Source organism: Oncorhynchus mykiss, chromosome 17, assembly GCF_013265735.2.
Source record: "Oncorhynchus mykiss isolate Arlee chromosome 17, USDA_OmykA_1.1, whole genome shotgun sequence".
In the NCBI taxonomy this organism is placed as follows: domain Eukaryota; kingdom Metazoa; phylum Chordata; class Actinopteri; order Salmoniformes; family Salmonidae; genus Oncorhynchus; species Oncorhynchus mykiss.
In genome coordinates, this window is record NC_048581.1 from 62,425,121 (window position 1) to 62,437,791 (window position 12,671).

General features: G+C 41.2%; 1 pseudogene; it reads left to right on the forward strand.

The window, feature by feature from the left end:
• The first annotated feature begins 1,423 nt into the window (after window positions 1-1,423).
• On the forward strand, window positions 1,424-7,945 carry LOC110493234 (annotated as a pseudogene).
• The last annotated feature ends 4,726 nt before the right edge of the window (window positions 7,946-12,671 follow it).

Here is a 12,671-nt window from a genome sequence, read left to right on the forward strand (position 1 = left end):
ACAGATACAGTGTATTCTGACCTTAATTTAATTCCCTCATCATTCCACCACCTTTACGCACCTGAAATAAACTCGAGCAATTTGTATTTTACCTTATGATCGCTGGAGACAAAGGTGAAATCAGTCATATGGCTGCAAACTGAAAAACATTTCAATATGACAGGTATTTACAGTATGTCCCTTTCACATAGTGAAATATGAAATGCTGTGCCACTATGCAGAATAAAAATGATGTGGCTTTATAACTTTTAGGGATGAATCTTGGAGATGCAAGGCAAAACCGAGCAGGATGACAGTGGCGCCAAATTGAACCTTTGTGCACTCTAGAATGTTTTAATTGTATTCCCCAACTTTTCCTGTTTCCTACAATGTATTATGTTAAATATTATTAGCCACTGTCAGTAGCGACCGTAAGTAATAACCACACATATTTAACTGCCAATTTAGGATTAGATCCCTTCATTTCGTATCATTCCATTCCATTGTTTATTTTAGCCTAATTTACCTCTGTAAACGCTGTTACGTCGATATGGTTGTTGCTGGGGGTTGCTAGCAGTAATGGATACTATTTAATTACAAATTGCGCAATAATTTGGGACATGTAGCCTATTTGAATCATTATGGAACGCAGACCAAATGTGGCAGTTTAAACCAAGAGCGTTGTGCACGGTTCATCACAGTTCCATCTTCAGCGAGGATTAAGATAGGACTATTCAACCACTATTGTACAATTGTCTCCCCTTTCAATATTTAATGGATTGAACAACTGAATATGGCGACTTTCATGTTGAATCAAACCTCTTTTTTATTCACCAAATTATCTCGTGGTTAGAGGCTCTCCAAACCAGTTTTTGTTTAAATCCGTGACTGCGAAAATTGAGTTTCCGAAAAATAATGTAAAATCCCTACTTGAGTTTTGCATTGGGGCAAAAACAATCTGCATTTTAACCAAACAAGAGGCACTACTAATTTATATTTCGCTTCTCAATGATCATGCAAGTACTGCACAAGTAGGCTACCTATCTATTCCACCTCTGGACTGCTGATCATTCTAGGCAGCCCGAGCATGGACCGGTAACCAGTCTGACAATGGGCGAGTTAGTTTTTTTCATCTTCTATTATTCTTTCCATTGGTTGTCAAACACTGCTTTAGACTGCCTACAATGTTTTATGATAATCTTCATAGTTATGCTGCCATACAGTATGGTAGCGAGAGTTGCTGAAAAAAATAACTAGCCAATGTTTGCAATGATAATGACAAAATAATCTATATTTTGACTGCCTGTATGTGTCTTGCTTGTGGTTGATATAATTGCCTAAAGATTGCTTGTCTAAATAGCTGCATTTAGCCTAACACCCATGCTGAAAAAATAATGAAAATAACATAAAATCGGGTTTGAGGCATGGAATGCATAGTTCGAACATGTCGACGATCTTTGGTATACAACCTGACATTTCATCCCCCGATAGTGGGAACACTGAGAAGAAGCTACGTAGACAGCAGAGTGGGCAGCAGGTACGTTAAAAAAAATCATGCACATGCGCAGACATCTCCATATCAATAGCCATGGCAAATCGGTTTCCAAAAAATCCGGCACCGCAGCCACTGTTTTTTTTTATGAAGTAGGTCAATACATAAATACTTTCCTAACCCTAAATATTCTACATGATCAGAGTATTTTTTTATCTACTAAACGGAGTCAAATATGTATATTTTGATGGCTTTCTTCAATGATTCCTGATAATCAGAACGTTCTCGCTATATATTCTAGTGAGTCTGTAGGGAAAATTCGAATTAAAGGTACACCATATTTAAAGGGATGGCTTTTGATAAATGTACTGAAAAATCTACTGAATGAAAACTTAATGAGAAAATCTTTCGGTCAACAAGTGGGAAGGTTTTCGGTGGTTGAATTACATTTGTTCAGTGAGCATAAGGGCGCCACAACCAAAGAGTTTGTTACGCATCTGCATACGGCAAGTCTCAATACCAAATACTGAGAAGTTCTTAAATCAAAACACATAAAAAAGGCATAGATTTCCTAAGTCTGAATTGGCCCCTATAGGAACAGTAGTCTCTGTAGCCCTACACTGACCTGCATCTTCTGCAGCCTCCTCATCTGAGTGTCGATCTCCCTGGGGCTGCGCTGGTCGAGGGTCCACAGCGACTCGATGGCCATGAGATGGTTCTCTGAGGCCTCATTGTAGCAGCCCAGGGCCTGTTGGAACTGATGCCACAGACCCTCCACCGTCCCCTACCCTGTTCTTGATGTCATCTCGGGTTCTCTGGTAGTCCTGGCGTGCCTCCCACATATCTCAGTCATAGTAAGTCAATTTTTCACACACACACACACACACACACACACACACACACACACACACACACACACACACACACACACACACACACACACCACTTTTTTTTTAAGTACTTTTGTCTTAGGTTGTTTTTTATTGTTTTTAATTAACACTAAACTAATATTCAATGCTGTTTTTAACACATATTATGCCGTTTTTAATGTTTACATATGATGATTTAAATATGAGCTGTGCGAAATTATGTTAATAGAATTTTACCAGAAGAAAAAAGTGCAACAGTGCGTGAGGATGGCCTGGAAATCGGCGATTAAAACCTCGTCAAAATATATTCACGTATGTCAATTTTATGTATAGAGCACACTTCTGACAGAACAGAATTCAGTTTTTACTTTCTGCAATTGTTGCAAACTAGCATACAGAACAACTCTCTGCAAAATGTGTCGTACCCAGTCTTAAAACAGTGATGAACTAACACGCAGTACTCCAAGCTAAGATTATTTTTATAACTAAACCAAGATAGACCACAGCCTATCGTTTCCAATGGGAACAAATGAGTCATAGTGGGCAGAACAAACAAGTAGGTGGGTAGAGCCAAGCACGAGCTAGCATACGTCTGCATATTCCGTTAGGGAACGTCACCTCTGTGAAGTGCGAGTGTGCAATAACTCAATTCGCCTTTGCACTCCTTCTAAACAACGCATTTTTTTTTGCAAAGTCTACAAAACTTTGTCCAGAACACATTCTAGTTTTGGGAACAGAAAACTGAATTGATATCAAATGTTTTATCGGTGAGAAAATTTGCAGAATGTCGGCCAAAATCCATCTCGTTCCATCTTCTCCCACTGCCGGCCAATGGGCTTCCTCTCACTACCATATTTGGCAACATCCTTGGAAACCTTGAAGTTGAGCTTAAAAACAACCAACCTAAATCAATGAATGTACCTAGCAAGCTAAGATAGTTAGCTACAGTTACCCATAGCTGGCTATCTAGATTCATAGTTTGGTCATTTATTCCAATAAATGTTTTAATTCCCAAAAATGTTTATGAAGCTAGTTACGTTTTATAGGCTCCTCACTATGAGACTAAGCCAATTTGCCAACTCTAAAATCAATGGCATCTATATTTTTTAGCAAGCTAGCATTATAATTTTAACTGACATGCCGAAAATGCAGCCCTGTTGATTAAATTTGACACTTCGTGTCTACTGGAGTTTGACACGTGACTAGAGTTTGCAGTGAATTGTGGGTCATGTCAACCCCACAAGTGATCAAAGTTCTTCACTCGCTCCTTCAAGCTAAATCAAGAGCCGAGGGAGCCACGTTTGTGAATTGGAACTCCACTTAAGATGGTAATCAAACTGCATCTATTTCGATGGGGATTCCCCCTGAGGGAAAGTGACTAGTGCGAGGGCTGAGGAGGTCAAAATAACGTGTTTGGACTGCAGCCCAAGGGTGACCACTAGTTACCACAGCCACAAAGTAAAACATTGTCTGTATCTTAAAAATGTACGAAACCTAACATTTGTTTTTCAGTCTTAATTTAAATTTAGGCATAAGTTTAGTATTGTGGTTAAGGTTATGTTTAAAATCATATGTTGAGATGATAAATTACAAAAACCTGTAATTGTAATCCATTACTTTACCAGCAAAAATATTGTAATCAGATTACAGATACTTTTGAAAAACTAGATGATTACTTTTAAATTCAGAAAGGATGTTTGTGAAAAAAATCTTTGGCGCTTCTCTGTTTTCTCAATGACAATAATGGGCCAATAAATGCCTCATGAATTTAGTTCAATTGGCCCACTCCATGAGAACCCAAAATATAAACTAGTTTTACACCAATGTTTGTAAACATTGTGAATGTAAACAAACACTGTATAGCCTCATCATGGATGGTCAGTCCATAGCTCTGCCTATTCATCTGAGAGTGGTTACACTTCTCCAGGCCCATCCCTCAGCATTTTACCAAAACAGAGGCGGGGCAACCGTTTTGTTATTGTTTCATCTGTTATTGTTTCATCTGTGGATTTGCTCCCGAGTGGCGCAGCGGTCTAAGGTACTGCATCTCAGCGCTAGAGGCGTCACTACAGACCCTGGTTTGATTCCAGGCTGTAACACAACCGTCTGTGATTGGGAGTCCCAAATAAAGGTTAAATAAAAAAAATATATCAAGGTGTCACCAACAAAAAGGTAAACAATAGGCCTATAGCAAATGCAGCACATGGCATTAATTTTTCACATGTAAATAGCACTTTTCAGTATTGCTCAAAGCATGCCTTTCCATGAGAACAACATTTATTTTTCAACACGAATCAATGAGCCTAATCAGTCCTCAGTACCTGGTTCGAATCCAAGCTGCATCACATCACGGCCGTGATTGGGAGTCCCATAGGGCGGCGCACAATTGGCCCAGTGTCGTCCGGGTTTGGCTGGGGTAGGCTGTCATTGTAAATAAGAATGTGTTCTTAACTGACTTGCCCAGTTAAATAAAGGTTCAATAAAAAAATCATGAACAGAGTAGGGCTGGCTAATAAGTCCTTAGTTTTGGGGTCATGCTCAGCTAAAACAGTTTGGCTAATCTATACTTCCATATTTCCAGTCCTAATCTTGACGATCAAGATGACTGGAATTCTGATAGACTTTGGTTTTTCATGTAAAGATATAATTTAATCATATTATATGTAGTAGAAATCGATGGGTTAGAAGAAGCCTACATAACCAACACAAAGTATAATTTAACATCCGTATGGCCAGCTATGTAAACTTTAACATTGATTTATCCTGCAATAGATGTCGTTCAATTGGTAACATACATTTTTTGCTTCTTCTAATGCCTCTTAAGGAGAAAGTCATCTAAAAGTAACGAGATGTAATCGGATTATGTTACTGAGTTTGGGTAATCCAAAAGTTACATTACCGATTACAATTTTGGACAGGTAACTAGTAACCGTAATGGATTGCAACATTTTCTGCAATGTTGCAAACTAGCATATGGAACAAATCGCAGCAAAATGTGTCCTACCCGGTCCGAAAACAGTGATGAACACACACAGCACCCAAGGGTTTCCACTAATCACCACAGCCATAACTTCAAAATTGTCTATGTCTTAAAAGTTAATGAAAACAAAAAAATTGCTTTTTGGTCTTAATTTAAGGTTAGGGTTAGGCATATGGTTAGCAGTGTGGTTAAAGTTTCTTGAAATGTAACATCCAATAAAAATATTGCCAGCGGTACATTCAAACCGTTTTGGTAATACAACTCTGAGGCGGCGTGATGTGATTTTGGCTATGACTGTTAGACATGACTTTGTAAACCTATAATGTTAGCCAACTAGCTAGCTAGAGATGCAAGATAGCTGATCTGTTATATATACGTGTTTACGGATGAGATACCATGACAGATAGAACGTCTTTGGTGTCGAGGTGGTGGAATGCGAATGCGCCTCAACCAATGAAAACGTGTGATGGGCAGGGCCGACTACGCCAGGTTCTGTGTGCGAGGGGTGCATGGAGACATGTCTCGCTGTCCAGGACAGACAGGAAAATATGGACGCATGTTTTTTCCCTCTAACAAATTGAAATTATGTCCAATTAATTAAACAGAAGGTTTGGATCGCCAAAGCGACAGTAAATTTGTAACATCATAGATCAACAGAGAAACAGAGAAATGTCATTTGTAATACAACAAACAAATGCTTGTAAACTGCGCATTCATGAAAATCCATCATGGGAAATGAAAGACTACAAATGTTTTATTTATTTAACCTTTATTTAAGTAGGCAAGTCCGTTAAGAGCAAATTCTTATTTACAATGACGGCCTACTAGGGGACAGTGGGTTAACTGCCTTGTTATGGGGCAGAATTACAGATTTTTACCTTGTCAGCTCTGGGATTCAACCCAGCAACCTTTCGGTTACTGGCCCAACGCTCTAACCACAAGGCAGTTAACCTGCCACCCCAAAACTGACAAAGATACATTAAGCCCCCATATCCTTCCGCAATTGTTTATTTTGTAGAACTAAAATAAGTAAATCATTGATTAATTTGATAAGACAAATGTATATGAGTCCTTTCTGTGTCCTTCGAGGGTGTTGGAGCAGTGAGGTATATTAAGTGCTGGAGAGATATAGTTAGTTCGGTCTGTTGCTGGGGGTCGGAGGTGTCGGGTGCTAGAGAAGCAGGTTGATGTGGCCAGGGTCAGAGAAGATGTTGCATGCTGAGGACGTGAAGGAAGTAGAGGAAGGTGGATGAAGGGTGAGGGATTCTGAGAGGATCCCCGTGAATAGTAGATCTGTGACAGAACAGAGGGATAGGCCAATGAGTGATATATGTTTCAGTAAGGTTGGCTTCTTAGCGTTCCTAGTAATGGTTATCAACTGTACCGCAGAGATGGAACCTAAATCACAGAAAATATATGTTGTGGTGGCAGCTGCAGAGAAGTACTTGGGGGTATGAGATTTGACTTTAGAAGAGGTACATGGTGTGTTGAGTGGCAGTGTCCTGTCCTCTCAGATTGTTGGCCTGGGGTAGGTTCAGATAGGGTAAAGTAGTGGAATAAGGTGGTGGGTTTTAAATGTACAGTTCCCCCCCTATTGACATCCAATCAGTTTATGTTCTGAAGTGTAAAAAAAACTTGATTAATTAAGTTTATGCAATTAACTATTGCACAACTCTGGACCAACTAACGAGCTACCTACTTGTTCTGGCAAAGACCACTGGACTGCTAGGAAATGCTCAGGTAGGAAATGTAAATATGAACACATTTTATGTAGGCTGAATAATGCTCAAGTTGAGTAAGCTGAACTTGAGGCTGCTTGAAACATGGGTTTTGTCTTTTGGTTTTGGTTTCTCAAGAAAGAGTCGGTACATTGCAGGTTGGTTATTTTTCTGCACTCTAGGTTTGTGTGTAACAAAGTATTCTATACTGAGATTACTGACACAGCACTTAAGTGAAATTGGAGTACCTAATTGACTGGAATGAACTTGCACACACAGTGGGGTCCCCAGGACTGGAGTTGAAAAACCCTTGTGAATAATTTGACAGTGAGCCTCTGTGCTCATGTTTCAAGACATCCATTGTGCCTTTGTTTAGACTAAGAAGAGAAGGAACTGCGGTCGTGCCATGAAGGGCCGTGGGCATGTGAAGCCCATCCGCTGCAGCAACTGTGCTCGCCGTATGCCCAAGGACAAGGCCATCAAAAAGTTTGTCATCAAGAACATTGTTGAGGCTGCTGCTGTCAGGGACATCTCCGAGGCTAGCGTGTTTGATTGTGAGTAGATTGGTCTGAGGGTAACTCGTCATGAGTGATGCTGTTAGGCACACTGTCGGTCCCCAGGACCATCATTGAATGACACTTCACTGAAGCATCTGTCTTTTGCTTGATTAGATCCACCAGATCAGTGGTTTATTACACTTCATACTCAAACATCCTTTCCTCTGTGCAGCCTACATTTTTCCCAAGCTCTACAGTATGTGAAGCTGCACTACTGTGTGAGCTATGCCCTCCACAGTAAGGTGGTCAAGAACCCCTCCACAGAGGCTAGGAAGGACTACACACCACCACCCCGCTTCAGGCCCAGAGTGAATACTCAAGCACCAAGCTCTGGCATTTTGTCCAATTAAGATCTAGACAACCAGGTGAGGAGAGTTCCTAACTAATCAGTGACCTTAGGGCTTTATTCAATCAGATCCGCATAGCAGTTGTTTTGGCGGTGTCGAGGTGAAGCTGCGTTAGAGCTGTCAAATCCACAAGTGGCTCCTGGAATTATACTTAAAGCGAACCTTTCCATTGGGTGCACGGAGTCGCATTAAGATAAATCGCATGTAACCTGGTTTACATTTCAAATACTGGAATGTGAGATGTAATTTACGCCTCGATTAGGTTGGTAGATAGTCTTTAAGTAATGATGGACTGTTGTTTCTCTTCGCTTATTTGAGCTGTTCTTGCCATAATATGGACTTGGTATTTTACCAAATAGGGCTATCTTCTGTATACCCCCCTACCCTGTCACAACACAACTAATTGGCTCAAACGCATTAAGGAAAGAAATTCCAGAAATTAACAAGGCACACCTGTTAATTGAAATGCATTCCAGGTGATTACCTCATGAAGCTGGTTGAGAGAATGCCAAGCATGTGCAAAGCTGTCATCAAGGCAAAGGGTGGCTACTTTTAAGAATCTCAAATATAAAATATTTTGATTTATTTAACACTTTTTTTGGTTACATGTGTGTTTTGTCATAGTTTGTCTTCACTATTATTCTACAATGTAAAACATAGTAAAAATAAAGAACCCTTGAATGAGTAGGTGTGTCCAAACTTTTAACTGGTACTGTATATATTTTTATTTTACCTTTATTTAAACAGGAAAGTCAGTTAAGAACAAATTCTTACGTTCAATGACGGCCTAGGAATAGTGGTTTAACTGGTTTAACACAAAAATGTGATCATATTACTCCAGGGCTAGCCTCCCTACACTGGCTTCCTGTCAAGGCAAGGGCTGATTTCAAGGTTTTACTGCTAACCTACAAAGCATTACATGGGCTTGCTGCTACCTATCTCTGATTTGGTTCTGCCGTACATACCTACACGTACGCTACGGTCACAAGACACAGGCCTCCTAATTGTCCCTAGAATTTCTAAGCAAACAGCTGGAGGCAGGGCTTTCTCCTATAGAGCTCCATTTTAATGGAATGGTCTGCCTACCCATGTGAGAGACGCAAACTAGGTCTCAACCTTTAAGTCTTTACTGAAGACTCATCTCTTCAGTGGGTCATATGATTGAGTGTAGTCTGGCCCAGGAGTGTGAAGGTGAACGGAAAGCCTCTGGAGCAATTCTCGCCCTTGCCGTCTCTGCCTGGCCGGTTCCCCTCTTTCCACTGGGATTCTCTGTCTCTAACTCTATTACAGGGGCTGAGTCACTGGCTTACTAGGGCTCTTTCATACCATCCCTAGGAGGGGTGCGTCACTTGAGTGGGTTTAGTCACTGATGTGATCTTCCTGTCTGGGTTGGCGCCCCCCCCCCCCTTGGGTTGTGCCCTGGCGGAGATCTTTGTGGGCTATTCTCGGCCGTGTCTCAGGATGGTAAGTTGGTGGTTGAAGATATCCCTCTCGTGGTGTGGGGGCTGTGCTTTGGCAAAGTGGGTGGGGTTATATCCTTCCTGTTTGGCCCTGTCCGGGGGTATCATCGGATGGGGCCACAGTGTCTCCTGACCCCTCCTGTCTCAGCCTCCAGTATTTATGCTGCAGTAGTTTGTGTCGGGGGGCTAGGGTCAGTTTGTTATATCTGGAGTACTTCTCCTGTCCTATCCGGTGTCCTGTGTGAATTTAAGTATGCTCTCTCTAATTCTTTCTTTCGGAGGACCTGAGCCCTAGGACCATGCCTCAGGATTACCTGGCATGATGACTCCTTGCTGTCCCCAGTCCACCTGGCCGTGCTGCTGCTCCAGTTTCAACTGTTCTGCCTGTGATTATTATTATTTGACCATGCTGGTCATTTATGAACATTTGAACATCTTGGCCATGTTCTGTTATAATCTCCACCCAGCACAGCCAGAAGAGGACTGGCCACCCCACATAGCCTGGTTCCTCTCTAGGTTTCTTCCTAGGTTTTTGCCTTTCTAGGGAGTTTTTCCTAGCCACCGTGCTTCTACACCTGCATTGCTTGCTGTTTGGGGTTTTAGTCTGGGTTTCTGTACAGCACTTTTGAGATATCAGCTGATGTACGAAGGGCTATATAAATACATTTGATTTGAACTGCCTTGTTCGGGGGCAGATCGACAGATTTTTTACCTTGTCAGCTCAGGGATTCAATCTTACAACCTTTCGGTTACTAGTCCAACGCTCGAACCACTAGGCTACCTGCCGCCTACACGTTCTCGTTCTGAACTTCTAACACGAGTGGGCGGGTGTGGTTTTGTGTCAATGATCAAGAGCAGCTGCGCACCGATTTCACAGTTAACGCATTTACACCTCAGACACCGCCAAAACATCAGCTATGCGGGTGTTGGCTATCGCGGGTTAACTCTTGATCTGCTTGAAACTAGGCTTTAAGTACAAGGGAGGAGTGAAAACCCATAGACACTGCCCTCCATGGGATGAATTTGACACCTGTGGCCTGGACAAAGTCTTCTGTCTAGATATCGGCATGCATTTAAGAGACTACTCAACCATATCCATAAATTAACATTGCCATTCCTGTTTTTCCTCTAACGTTGGCTGTTATTACATGGTGTGATTGTGGACTACTGTTCTGATGGCATATGTTATCTTTTTACAGGGTAGCCCACCCAGAGCTTCTCCTCTTTAGAAATATCTGACTCTTATTTAGCAATGTAGGAAATATCAGCCAGCCAAGTAAAGTTTATTTATTTGGAATAGACTCTCCAATACAGTACAAAACTTACAGTAGTTTTAATCTTGATTACACATACTTAATTACATTATGGTACATGTAAAAAGGCTCTGCAGTGGTTAAAGCGAATCCACACCATTCACAAGGGGCAGGAGGAGAAAAGGTGACAGAGCAGATAGTCAAGTCAAAGGGAACACAAACACAGTGCAATAGAGAAACCTTGAAAAATAACACATTCAAACAAGGGCAAAATGCAACCACAAAAACAAGAGCACGTCAGTAATAAAATGTTCTCTCTGAAGCTGGGGTGGCTGTTAAGGAGAAATACAAAATAAGCTTGAATCATTTATCCTCAAGACTATTTGGAGAAAGCTGAATAAGGAAAGTGTTGCAAACAGCATTGTTACCTCATGCACCAGGTTTTAAAAGCATAACTGTAATCCAAATAATCAAATCCAGGATTACCTTCTCAGGGATTTTCTGCTGAACTTCTGTCCTAAATGGATTGCATGTGAAAGAAACTGTACTGGTCACAGCCAGGGCAAGTATGAGATACATCCTGTCCAATTACCCTTGTCGAGTTAGGTTCACTGAATTTGCCTTTTCACACCATTACCAAAGCCCAGACATATCTGCTATAAATTCAGTTGGGCTCTTTAATATAGCTCCGTTCAAAAACTGTACATGCCATTTGGTTTACAGAACAAAGATGTTTTTGCATCATTCACAGATCTGAGTAAAGTCCTAGGCACATTTTAAATTAAAGCTAAAACTGTGAGATGAGTCAACTACAAGCTACAGAGTTTTGTGCTGTGCCATCAGCCTGATTTGTGGAATGACAGTCAATGAGGGAGTGTTATTACGCTGGCCAGGGTGCATCGTACAGCTCTTTTCCCAAAAATACATTTTCAAAATTGTCAAACTAATTCATTGGTAAGGCGGACAAAGCGTTATCAAAAGCAATCCCTTTCGCATGTGAAAACAGAATCCTTCTCGTTACTTTACCTGCTTAATTACGTGACTTTTGTTTTGAGCCGACTTTGCAATCGGACAGGTCGGGACACTTGGCTCATGCCAGAGAGGCAGCCCGGTTCCAAATCGAATGTAGTCAACTTTCAGCCAGTGCAAAACATGCCTGCACAGGCACAATTAAATCGAACCCCCCCATTGTCACTGGGAGAACCTCAATTGCATACTTCTTGCATTCTCTCTCCTCATAACCCATTGGATGAGAAGCCAGAGGTCCCTCCCCTCTGACCTTCTCCTCCAATGGATTTTGAGGAGGACGGGAGGAGTATGCAATTAAGATTCTCCCATAGGCTGCATTTACACAGGCAGCCCTATTCTGATCTTTTCACTATTTGGTCTTTTGATTGGGCTGCCTGTGTAGCTAGTTGTCAGATTGGTGACTGATGTGAAATGGCTAGAACTAACACTGATAATTAACAAACAAAACATTCCAAATGTATCTAACCACGTTTCCATCCATTTATGTGAGTAAAGTCATACCGTATAAAGACAAATCACAACAGCTGTGATGGAAACAAGTTTCAGTACAATTTTATAAAATGGCGACAGAATGTTCTTTTGACATGGTGGGATCTTTTTGTGTTGGTAAAATGTATGCGAGAACTGGCAGTGGAATCACCTTTATGCGCAAATATTGATATAACTATCATATGGAAGTAAACTTGGGAGTCACGTGATGACACGGTGTGTGGTCCTCCCACTACGACTCTGGAAACCATGCAGTTTATTAGGTTACAGATGAAATAAGTTCTGAACTTCACAGGGTGGTGGAAGTGCACGGTCTTATTCTGGTGACATGATCGATGCTTGACAAACACAAATATTGTAACTCTTAAATCATAATAATCTCATGTTTGTAGACTAACCTACCTGAACTGCAAGGTGTTGGCTAGGGCGCAAGTGCTAAGACCAGAATAAGCACATTTGCTATTTAATGTAACAGTTTTTGATAAAACTATCAGTAGA